This window comes from Stegostoma tigrinum, unplaced genomic scaffold, assembly GCF_030684315.1.
Source record: "Stegostoma tigrinum isolate sSteTig4 unplaced genomic scaffold, sSteTig4.hap1 scaffold_54, whole genome shotgun sequence".
NCBI classification, from domain to species: Eukaryota; Metazoa; Chordata; class Chondrichthyes; order Orectolobiformes; family Stegostomatidae; genus Stegostoma; species Stegostoma tigrinum.
In genome coordinates, this window is record NW_026728472.1 from 1,636,183 (window position 1) to 1,649,418 (window position 13,236).

A 13,236-nucleotide genomic window follows, 5' to 3' on the forward strand; every position below is an offset into this window, starting at 1 on the left:
CAGCTGCCGTAGGTTGTGCATGTCTGCATGATATGTTCTTCCTGAGATGTGTTAGCCAGTCGGTCATTGATTGTATTGGTCATATTTTACAGAGGCTTCAAAATTTCAAAGGCATCTAATATAATGTGTGAGGTCTTTCTGTCGAGATGACCTGTTTTAGCCTGATCTTTATAACCTCAGTCTACAATTCTGAGCATTTTCTGCAGACTCTGAAACTGCTCATCTATTGTAGATCTCTATCTAATGTGTTTACTGTCACTATCACCTGCTCTTGCTCTTTCCAATTATCCTTTCTTTTAAAGCCTGCAGACCTTTCTCAGATTTAAACCGTCTCCTACCCAGCTGTAATCGTAAGAGCTTGGAAGACAATTGTTCTGTGGTAGTAGAACACCACTCGAGCACTTGTACTTCCTGTCAGGTCAAAACCGACATGCACAAGCTTATATCCTTGCACAACAGTCACACTTTGTCCTGTATGTTCCATTACTGTCCCAGACCAGAGATCCTGCTGGCCTTCGCAATGTTTTGGTTCAGAAGTGAAAGTTACAGTCTCCGGGCTTGGAGTCATGGTCACATTTTGCCTTGTAATGGTGACATTGGTAACACTTGGTGAGAATCCTTAGACCCTGTGTAAAGTATGCCACCACGCAGCCTGTTTAAACCAATTACTAACAAATTCAATTCTTCCCCTTTCAGGCTCATACGTACACTAAATCCATTGCGATACATGAGCATACAGTTTGCAGGTAACATAAAGTACTCTGGACACATAAAGCATATTGCCATTCCACTTTGTCCGCACACAAACCTGACTGGTCTTTGTCCTAATCCCATAATTCAGGCTTGATTATATGGAATACTTTTGGGGTCCATATTAATCGATTTGCTTTCATTCTTATTTCAGTTCGCTGCGTGCCTGCCACAGCCAGCTTCACCCCTTCCCTTTCCATACTGCCATAAAACACATTTCCATCACTATCGCTCCCAGGGTCATGCCCTGCCCAGGATTCACAATTTAACATTCCCATTACATAGCCACATATACAATCAAACTTCCCTCCCTCTGGTTCAGTTGCTTTCAGAATCCAGGAATAATTCCCAAAGCGGGTGATGGAGGTGACCACCAGCCTGTAAAGGACAGGAACCCAACACAACTTGCCGTAATGGTTAATGATCATGTTTGGACTTTGCATCACTTCAGTTGGGACCATTGCTTCCATTTTGGACCCCGCTTTAATATCAACAAGAGTGCACATTTCACCTGTAATTATAACCGAGTAGGGTCTGACCCATCATGGTGCAGTGCCAGACGATCGGATAATATTTTCACCAGGACCTGATCTCCTGGATTAAGAATGCCAGCTCAGATGTTTCTATGCTCCTTTTCCCAACCTCTGATTCCCTGTCCGTCTGCAACTTCCCCTCTCAGCTCATGTAGCTGTTTTGCCAGTTCTTTCACAGATCGTTTCGCCCTATCATTTCCATTGCACGTATCTGTCTGTTCTCCTACCATGTCCTCTCGCAGCTGCATAGCCTATCCAGTCACACATTCACAAGGGGGTCAGCCTCGTTCGCTTTGCTGGGGTTAACCTCAGTTTGATGAGAATGGTGGGGTGTACACTAAACCAATCTTGCCTTGTCTCTTTCAGGGCCTTCGACCAGTTTTCAGTGTTCGGTTAATTTGTTCTCCTTGAACTTTTGGGCTGGTATGGGAGATGGATTTTGTGTTCAGTACCAAACAGCACACGTACTTGTTTAATTACTTTCCCTGTAAAATGAGTCCCTTTTTCAGAATCTGCAGGGAAATGCTTCCACCCACCCAGTAAGTCTCAGGTGAAGCGACCATGCTAAATTACTGATAGGGATGTGCAGGCTCAATCGGTTGATGTGATAATCGTGGGCTTACAGGCATAGGGTGGACTGGGTCCCTCTTCAAAGCGTCAGTGTGGCCTTGATGGGCTGAATGACCCATCCTGAATGTAGGTGTTCTATAAATCTATGATCTGAGGAAAGACTGGATCAGCAGGGTTAGAGACTGGATCGACTGGGTGTGTACTCATTGGAATTTAGTAGAATGGGTCGGTTGCGGGGGGGGGGGGGGGGGGGGACGGCATAGAAACATAAAATTCTAATGACCCTGGATGGGCTAGATGCAGAAAGAATGTTCCGGATGATCAGGAAATCTAGAAAACTGGGCGGGTCACAATCTAAGAAAAAAACATTCAGGACTGAGATGAGGAAGAATTTCTTCACCGAGTGTGATCCTGTGGAATTCTCTCCCACAGAAGATGTTGGGGCCAATTAATTAGATTTATTCGAGAGGGAGCTGGTCGTTTCTGTTGTGGCTAAAGGGAAGGAGGAGTATGGAGCGATGGCAGGAATGGGTGACTGAGATTACACAATCAGTCATGATCATATAGTATGGTTGTGCAGGCTCAAAGGGCCAAATAGCTGCCTCCTACTTTTTTGTTTCTATATATTTAGCCCATTCAGCATTTTTTGGGGGGTAAGGAGCCCATAGAATACATCCGCAATTGTTCCCATGAGCCCCCTGGGTTATGGCTGCTGTCTGCATTTAATCTTGATTGTTTTCCCTGACTCTGTGTGCACAGACTCCATGTCTTTGATCACACTTTATTATATCGTTCCCTACTCCAGGCCACCACCAACAACGAGTCGTCTGATATTGCATTTTATCCCACCCAGTATGGGCCAGCCGAGGATATGTGGTGGCACGATCTGATCCTACATCTTCCTGACTCCATCTTGCTCTCTCATTGCCCCACCCTTTTCCCATTCACATTTCTCGTGTTGTGGGGCTGTTTCTTGAAATGTCGTCAAACTTACTTCTCTTCCTCCAGTAACTGCTGGCACTGCCACTTCCTCAAATATCTGTACTTTTTCAGTAAGTATTTCAGCTGCCTGACCCACATACTCAATGCCCTGTTGTTGTGGGGTTTCTCCTTTCCTGTGAGCTCTAATCTTCATTACTGCTGCTTCTGTCACAAAATTAGCTGCTTCCCTCAACTCTTTAATCCGTTCTTCGTGCTGTATGTGCCCCCCCAGGCAAGGTGACGTACCCTTGCTGAGGCCAGGCCATTATATGGCCATGAACTGTACCAAAGACATAAGGCATGTCAGTGTATATGTTGACTCACTGGCTCCTGGCTGATGTCACGGTTTTTAATGGTTCTGCTAGTTCTAAAACTTTTCTGCATAACTCCCACAATAATTAAACAACCCTCAAGTTTGTCTTACTCCTTTCACGGTCAGTGACTGGGTAGTTTAAAATCGCATTCTTTCATCCCCCTGGGGCTATCCTAAATCCCTACCTGACGATATCCCAGATACCCTCCTCCCTGTTGGCCCAACTGCACTTTCTGTGGTTTAATTTTAAGCCCTGCCTGGCTGATGTGATTCAATTCTCTGTTGAAGATCCGGATATGTTCTTTCTGACCGACTGAGGTGATGAGGTCTTGGTAAGATCAATTTGGCTAATTCCATGAGCCATATGTTGGTGGAATATGACTGGTCCATTGTGGAATTGCTGAAACAACTGTGACCATGTATACTGTTTTCCTCAGAATAAACAACAGCTGTTCTGGGATTCCAGGTCCACAGGTACAGACCTGGACTGAGATAGTACCCTGTTGCGATTTCAGCCCATTATGTACAGTGTGCTTTTGCTACTGTAGGATACTCTTCAGTGACAGATGTGTTCAGGGAGGTATAATCAATAGGGAGGCAATCTGAGTCATCAGGCTTCAGTGAATTAGTTTGGGATGCTGTCAGTCTGACTCTGACCTCCTTCATCCAGTTGTTCATGATCACAATTACTGCCTCCTCAGCCCCAGCTTTGATGGGGTACTGTTTATGTGGTGGAATGAGAGGGCCCTTGATCTTTTACAGGGTTTACAGATAATAACCCATATTCCTGTTTGAGAGTGGGTCCCAGGTGTAACTCCCCAGATTGCCTGACTGTCCCAGTCTCCCGACAGTGTAGGTACTCTGGAGATGCAGCCTGTCTTTTTCCTCCTGCCCCTGTCCTGGCCGTCATAGTTCGGGTTTCTACAGCGTAAGATGTTCCTTGTTGTTTTCAAAGATCAACTCCCAGAATTATCCTTATCTCATTTTCACACATGTCACATTCCAAATGTGCATCTGAAACAGTTCACTTCATCTCGCTTCCTCAGTTCCTCCTGCAGCTCCTTTCATTGCAGTGGTTGGGGTGGTGAGGGTCACATCTATATGGTTATGTTGGTATTTGTTTCTGTCAATTGTCACAGAATCATAAAGATGTGCAGCATGGAAATAGACCCTTCAGTCCAAGTCGTTCATGCCAAGCAAACATCCTAAATTAATCTCATCCCATGTGCCAGCATTTCGCCCATGTCGCCTTAAACCCCTCCTATTCATATACCCATTCAGATGACTTATAAATGTTGTAATTGAGCTAGCATCTACCACTTCCTCTGGCAGCTCATTACATATATGCACCACCCTCTGCGTGAAAATGTCGCCCCTTAGATCCCTTTTAAATCTTTCCCCCTCACCTTAAACCTATTCCCTCCAGTTTTGGACTCCAAACCCTTGGGACAAGATCTTGACTATTCACCCAATGCATGTTTGTCATGACAGTATAAGCCTCCGTAAGCGCCCCCCCCCAACCCCCCAGCGTACAACATTCCAGGGGAAATAGCCCCAACCTATTCAGCTTCTCCCTTCAGATCAAACCTGCCAATCATGGCAACGTCCTTGTAAATATTTTTCTGAACCTTTCAAATTTCACAACATCCTTCCTGTAACGGGGAGATCAGAATTGAATGCACTATTCTAAAAGTAGCCTAACCGATGTCCAGTGTGTCTGCAACATGACACACTAACTCCTAGATTCAAGGCACTGACCTGTAAAGGCAAACGTACCAAATACCTTCCTCACTCCCTTGTCTACCTGCAACTCCACTTTCAAGAAACTATGAATTTGCACTCCAAGTTCTCTTTAAGTGGTAACACTCCCAGGGCCTTACGATTGAGTCCATAACTTCTGCATTGATTTGCCTTCCTAAAACGAAATATTTCATATTAATCCAAATTAACCTTCATCTGCCACCCCTCAGCTCATTGGCCCATGTGATGAGGGTCTTATTGTACTCTCGAAATAAACTCCTTCACTTTCCATTGCACCACTACTTTTGATGTTATCTGCAAACATACCTTCTCTATTCACGTGCACGTCACTTATGTAAATGACAAAAAAACAAAGTCCTTTTGTCCCCTATTGTCTGTCCAAGCTTTAACTTTGATCCACAGCGGTGCCATTGGCATTGCGTTCTCATACTTCCAGGTCATCGCACCCATTGTTGTCCATCTGCCCTTAAGTGGGTGTTTTGTCATCCAACTCGTTTGAGTCAGTGTCATTGTCCTCACGGCCTTCTAAGAAGACGAGGGCACTCGGTGCTTCCCCTACGCTAAGTATCATCATGCCCTTTCGCTTTAAGCCCTCGTGTGAGAGCTGCCATCTTTGCTTGTTCCCATTTCTCATTGGCCATATTTCTGATGGAGGCTGTCAGAGTTACAGCCACCTTCTCATATTTGCAATTTTTCTTTTTGTCCATTCCACCAGGTTCTCTGCTTTGGGTTTGGGTCATCCTGATTATCTTCGTGATCAGTTTCTTTCTGAAATCCGGTACAATTTGTAACAACCACCCCTCTGGACCTCTTTTTTTAATCATCCGTAGATACGATCCATTCAGAATCCATTTTGGCCGCCTTGGGCTTATGCCCCCCCCACCTCGTGCCCCACTTTTCCACCATGATGTCCTGTTTTGTGGCCCAACCCCTCCCAGGTGTGGACTAGGTCTATCAATTGTCCACTGAATTCAGCACAATTCCCTGCTCCCTCTTATTACTTTTTATACTGCCAAGAGCTATTCTGGGGTTTACTGTCTCCCTAAAGTGTACTAAATATTAAACATACTTGCGTGATTAGATTCGACACAGCTGATCATTGACTGGTTTAATATTGTCGGAGGAGAAATATAAAAGAGGGGTCTTGAGACAATGAATGGATATTCATGGTGCCTATTAAATTGTACAGTGAAACATATTTACTCTGATTCATGAATTTGATAATAATGAAACATATTCTGTGATTATCAGAATATAGAAGAACAAAGTTTGACTTTTTAAACTTCACTTAATAATAACTTTGAATTTCTCTGTCTGTAAAGCTGAAAAGTAGACTGATTATTGAAGTGTTATTGATGTGATCACAGCAAAAGAATCATCAGGTACTAACTGCAATTCATGAGATAAGCAATGTGATCATTTGCATTGATTCTTGTATTGAAAATTCAAGCTTGTTTAATGCTTGTAAAATATTTCGCTATTCATTATAATTCAAGAATACAGCACTGAAATGATGTCAGTAAAAAATAGATTTTAGTTTTAGTTTTACTGTTATAATCGACCAATACAATAATTGGACATACGGTTGGATGACTGCACTCTAAACTGTTAGATATCTAATATTGGCTGTGATGAGAAAAACAATTTAGTTTACAAGGTGTTCTGTACTAGGAATAATTAAAAAATAATTTGTGATTACGAATCAGCTACTTAAAAGACAATTACTGTAATTGGCTAAAATATTTACATTTTGGTCAGATAATTGGACCAAGGGACATACACGTTGTACATGTGTTTGTTCAACAGAATACTCAAGAGATATTTTTCCCCAGGTGCTAATTATACATACGCAGATCAAAGCAGCTTGAAATATACATGGAAGCCAAATGATCAATGAATTAAGAAAGAATCCATAGTTATACCTGACAGTTTAAAATTCTGAGTAGTTTGGGCACATGTTCATGTTGTTCAAACAGGCAACATGTGGATCAAAGTTAAACCTTGGACGGACAGTCGGGGACAAAAGGATGCTGCTTTTTGTCATTTACATAAATGATTTGGATGTGCATATCGGAGGTAGGTTTGCAGATGACCTCAGAATAAGTGGCAGATTTTCATGTTGGGATTCTTGTCTGTTTAACTATAATCTGTTCCATTCTCCATGCAAGAGGCTCTTCTTGTGTGTGATGGACTGCCACTAACAGTGTAATTTCTCTGAGAGTCCTGGGATCAAGTTTCCTTTGTCTGCAAATCAGGCAGCCAGTAAACCTGCTTTTCTCAGGTGAAGCAGAGATTCATTTCTTAGTGAATAAGTGGTAGATGCTAAAGTTATTTCACTCAGAATGGTTTCTAGCATGCACCATCAATCAGTGTACCTGCTAAGTTATTTTCTGAACAATTCCGATCTCTATCTGTCAATCTGATGGTACATCTTGTTTGTCACTTTTATGAGAATTCAACCCTTTGTTTCTGAGCTATTTTTCTCAATGATTTGACAAATCTATTGCTTCACTGTGTGCAGTCTAAGAGCCGTTATGAGCCAGTCTCACCAGTTAGCCACAGTAACGTACCCCCGTATCACCGTATTATACATTTTTTAGCATTATCGTATCAGCAAATTCTTTTATTAAGGGGACCAGGAGTGAGTTTTTTTTTAACATGACGTTTTTTCTGCTTAATATTTTGATTTTAAAACATAAGACGATGGCTTGTATTTGTGAGAGGGTCATGTTGCTGTGTGCAACAGCCTGTCATTAATGGGATTATGTTCCCTGGAACAAGATTTCTTTTGTCAACAAATTACGCATGAAGTTACTTGAACACCTGGGAAAAGGATGTGTTCATTGCAGTGTGACTTCCATCAATGCACTTTGTGGAGCCCCCTGAAGCCAGAGGTACACGTATGTGTGCAGATTTGTTTTCCTCACTGAAGGAAGCACACATTAGCATACGAGTGTTTGTAACACGGGGCAGCAGACTTATTCTGGGAACTGCGGATTATACTGAGGTGCGACAAGTTGGCTAGATATAAATATCTGACATTGCGAGGGAATAAAGAGGCGTTCTCTTTGAACTGTATGTTATTCCCAAAGACAGTGACAGGATAAATGTTGGCAGCTATCTTTGCTGATAGGAATCTAGAATAATGGATCAGTCTCAGCGGTAGAACAGCCTGAGTGACTGAGATAAGCAGAAATGTCTGCACGCAAATGCCTGTGAATCTGTGATCATTTCCACCTCAAGGACTGAATCACTTACTATATTCCAGAAAATGGCTTGCAATGTTTGCTGTGCTAAGGGGATCAAAAAAGTTGCAAAAACTGGATGAGTGCTAAGAAGTCAACAATGATGTCACTGAAATGAACTGTGGATGCTGGCAAATTGAAACAAAACAAAAAATGCTGCAGAAACCTAGCCAATCTAGCAGCATCTGTGGAGAGAGAAACAGAGTTCAAGTTTCACGCCTGATGTGCCTCCTCTTCAGAACAAACAATGTTGTTAAACTGCAAGTCAGGCTGTAGGTGCTAAATGATTTAAACCTGACCCAGTCTTTGAAATTCTTTTGCAGAGAAATGATCTCCCCATTTGTTTGATAGTGGCACTGAGATTGTGCTGTTGAAGTAGAAAGGACACTTTCTGTATCTCGTTGATAAATTGGTGTCTATTGCTCATCACTGAGACTGGGCGGGAGTTCTGATAGACTGCAATAGTCAACATAAAATACTGTTTTTTGAAGAACAGGGAGACTTTCTGCTATGCTAGGAATCAGATCACAATGATCCTCACTGACCATAACAGGGTTCAAACCAAGAGATTTATTTTTGTGACTAACACAGTCAAGATGTGGCATACTGTACTCACACAGTCCTGTCTTCATCACACCCCAGCTTCATGATTCTGAGTCAGAGAATCTCGATGTAGAAACATTTCCTCTATATGAGACAATCCACATTTTCTCTCAGAACAGTCCCAGCACAAGATTCAGTTAGTGAATCGTTGGAACAGGTAAAATCACTGGAAGTCGAGACTGCTTGAAGTGTAGTTACAGTTCTCACATACAGAATTGAACTGTTATTTGGATTGTTCATTTTAATCATTGATAGATGTGCCTGTAGTTTTCATTTGAAGTGGGAGCTGGAATGTTTCAGCCCTGAGAGATGTTTCTGAGGAACCATATGAGTGTTTACAGGGAGCTCCTTGGAAATGTGTCAGTGTTTACTGGGGACTCTGAGGGGGAAATTTGTCAGTGTTTCCGGTGAGGGTCAGAATGTGCCTAGAGGAAGGTGTCAGCGTTTACGGGAGGTGGGGGCGTCGCCTAGGAGAAGGTGTCAGTGTTTATTAAGGGTCCCCATTGAGTGTGAGAGTATTTACAGAGTGCCTTTGGAGAATTAGTATGGGATTCTGGTTTGCGGTTACTTTTTTGATCTTTAAGCGCCTTCCAGACCTTTGATTGTGAACACTGGGCCTACTTATGGGGATGCGAATGAGAAGACTTTAGACAGGTATTTGAGGGCAAAGGAATCTCTCTTTATTTCGGTGCATAGAGGTAATTATAATTTGAGAAATGGGTACCTCAGTAAATTCTATGAAGTTAACACAATATACTATGAAAAGAGATTACCACTATTAGACATTATTTACTGACATACAGAAAACAAACATTTACACTGTTCTCTGATGAAGGGTCTAGTCCCGAAACGTCAGCTTTTGTGCTCCTGCGATGCTGCTTGTCCTGCTGTGTTCATCCAGCCTCACATTTTATTATCTTGGAATTCTCCAGCATCTGCAGTTCCCATTATATCTCATTTACACTGTCTGCCTGAATTCCTCCCAATAGGGTCCCAATGTACAGCTATCGATGTTAGAGTTTGGGATCTTGGGGTTTATGCTCCCATCCCAGAATGTGGTTTTGAAGTCCCAGTGGTATTCTGGATCACCACACCTGGAGCCTGGATTTGGACTGTATGAGTTTTTACGTTTGGGTGAGTCAGCTGATGCGCTAAGGTGTGTTTTGGTGAGTTCCCGATTCTCTTCACCTTTGGGTTTGTGAACGGGTTTTCACCTCACGTTGTGACTGAGGACACGTGCCTTCGGTGAAGTCAGTGATTGATCATGTTGTCGGTGTCTGGTTTGGATGGTCTGGATCAGGTTCTTGCTGTTGGTGTTTTGGTTTCAGAAAGACCCGTGTTCGGAAGCACTTTGTTCAGATTCCTCCTCCCGTACGATCGGGGCTGGCAGTTATACTGACTGTGAGTCCCATTATCTTCAATCTGCAGTTTTCACTCTGCTCTTGATGTTCTCCCCTGAGGTTAATTAGCTTTCCGATGGTTAGAGTGTGTTTGAATGGATTTGAATGTCGAGTATCTCTTTCAGCTCCAGACTGACTGTGCTGAGTAACCTGAGGTGTAAAAGTTGTCTTGGATCGGTTCCTACTATCTCATCGATCAGGGTCAGTTGGTTTCGGTCAGATGTCCTTCAAGAGAAGAGGGGCAAAATGGGATTCCAGGACTAAAAATAATTTTCTGAAGAACGGTCAAACCATGAAACGTCAGCTTTCCTGCTCCTCTGATGATGCTTGGCCTACTGTGTTCATCCAGCCCTACGCCTTGTTATCTCAATAACCCCACACAGCAACCTCCGTTCCCAGGCATAATTATTGTGTTGTGTATTTTTCACAGACTCAGTCCAACTGTCTCTTTGAGTAGTTTTGGATGGGCAGAATCCTGGACTGCAACACAAGGTTCATCAAAATGGTTTACTATTGGCGATTTTTTATTTCTTCACGGAGTCCTGCATGAATCAGTACTTGTGCAGGTTTCCCAGTGAGTGTGTCAGTATTCACAGTGAGCCTATGGTTAATGATTCAGTATCTATAGACTTTTTCCAGTGATTGGTGTGGAGTGCTATTTACAGAATGATCACTCGGAACTATTTCAGTACCCCAGGGAGTTGCTGGGGAGTTTGTCCTCACTGCAGTGTGTGAAAGGTATTTGAGGTGTCTTTGGGGAGTGTGACAGTATTGGCAGTCTGTCTGGGGTATTCATTTCAACACATACAGTGTGTCCAGGGGGCCTTTGTTATTATTTACATGGGGTTCCCTGGCCGTGTATCACTATTTACAGGGGGTGTTCAGGGAGAATGCCAATATTAATACAGTATCCCTGGGGAGTGCGTCAGTATTTACAGGGAATCGTTACAGCATTTTAATGGATCCCGTGCAAAGCAGATTGAGGGGTAACACGACAGAGGTTTAAAAATCCTGAGCGGTATTGATAAGGTGGATGGCAGATTTCAATTCAAGAGGGTGGGGATTTCAAGGCTGGGGCATACTCAGAAGGTGAGAGGAGAAAGATTTTAATAATAAATGCATTGAATTTTGTTTTTGTTTACATAGGATTCATGTATGGGATGGACTTCCGGAGGAAGTACTGGGTGCGGGTACAGTTACAGCATTTAAAAGGCAATTGGGTAAGTGCATGAATAAGAAGTATTTGGAGGGATATGTCCCACCTTCCTGTGCTTGGCCCCAATTCAGTTTGGGTTTATGGTCGGCATGGACTGGTTGGACTGAAGAATCCAATTCTGAGATATGTGTCTCTGTATCTCTAAAAGCAGTATCCACAGGGAATCCAGGATGAGTGTGTTAATATTTACAGGGGTTCCAGAAGGGATGCATCAGTATTTACAGCATGTCCCGGGGAGGATTTTCAGCATTTCCTGGGTGTTTCTGGGGAGGGCATCAATATTAAAAGGGCATTCCTAAGAAGCGTGACCGACTTTTACAGAAATCCCAGGAGAGTGCATCAATATTTACAACAAATCCATCGGGAGTGTGCGAACAATTTCTGGGAATCTGACTGGGAGAGTTTCACTATTTATGGGAGGGCCTGGGGAGTGAGTAATGTTGACAGGGAATTCACACACGATGTGTTAGAATTTTGAGGGACCTGTGGGCAGTATATCAGTATCTGCAGAGAATCCAGGGGAATGTGTCAATAATCACTGGGTGTTCAAGAGGGAATACAACAGTATCTACAGTGGGTCTGCGGGTAAGTCTGTCAGCATTTACAACCGGTCCAGCGTGACTCTGATGATGTTTGAGTTCAGTGGGACTGTCAGTATTTACAGGGGATCTTTGTGCATGTGTCAGTATTTTTTTAAAAAGTGTTCCAATGTAATGTGGTCGAGTTTAAAAGGAATCACCACGAAGTGTCTCAGTTTTTATGGCTTCTCCGAAGGAAATTGTTAGTATTTGCCAGGACACTCTCAGGGCGTATTTCACAGAATGCTGCTGACAGTGTGTCATCATTTACTTAAGATGGTGTCCACGTTAACATGGGTCTGGGGGCAGTGTGTCCGTGTAACAGACATCCACGGAGAGACCACAGTGAGTCTGCAGTGACTGACTGTAATTTTCAGGTGTGCCCAAGGACGGTGTCAGGATTTCGTGCCTTTTGCGAGTGTGTTCATAATTGTAAGTGATTTGTGGGGTAATGAGTCAGTGTGTATAGAGATTCCCCAGTGAGTGTGTTCGTATTTACACAGTGGGTGCAGGTGGCGCAGGGGTTGAAGCAGGGAAATTTTTTTGCGTTCAGACAAAACGTGCCCAGAAACCATAACCACACTCCTCTACATCAAAGACATTTTGGAAATGACTGCCAGACTACTCGGAACTCTTGACATCACGGTAGCCCACAAAACCACCAACACACTAAAACAGCAGCTAATGAACTTAAAAAACCCGATACAGACAACAAGCAAAATGAACGTCATTTGCAAAATACCTTGCAAGAACTGTGACAAACACTACATTGGACAAACAGGCAGAAAGCTAGCCACCAGGATACATGAACATCAACTCGCCACAAAAGACACGACCACTATCACTCGTATCCTGACATTCAGATGAGGAAGGACACCACTTTGATTGGGACAACACATCCATCCTTGGACAAGCCAAACAGAGACATGCACGAGAATTCCGAGAAGCATGGCATTCTAACCGGAATTCCACCAACAAACACATAGATTTGGAGCCAATCTACCATCCTCTGAGAAAAAGAACAGGAAATGACATCACCAACACAGGAAATGACATCACCAACCCAAGGAAACTGAAACAGACAAATAGGAAGCAGGACATAACACCAGCGCTTCACCAGAGGATCACTGATGATGTTACCTAGAATGGTGACAAAACGTCTGAAAACGAACCTTCCAGCTCAGTGAGCAAATTTGCATCCAGAGCACGAAGAATCTTAGATATTTCATTATTTCTCCCTCATTCTTCAAAATGACAATGGGACAAGCTCAGACCAATTAACTTGT

The 13,236-nt window shown here is 43.1% G+C and overlaps 1 long non-coding RNA gene across 1 annotated transcript in view; it reads left to right on the forward strand.

Annotated features, from left to right (window-relative positions):
- The window catches only part of LOC132208822 (uncharacterized), a 77,840-nt gene that overhangs the window by 14,777 nt on the left and 49,827 nt on the right, over positions 1-13,236 (forward strand). Inside the window, exon 2 of the long non-coding RNA XR_009444950.1 lies at positions 11,303-11,376. This is a non-coding gene — a long non-coding RNA (uncharacterized LOC132208822). The remainder of the gene's footprint in view (positions 1-11,302; positions 11,377-13,236) is intronic.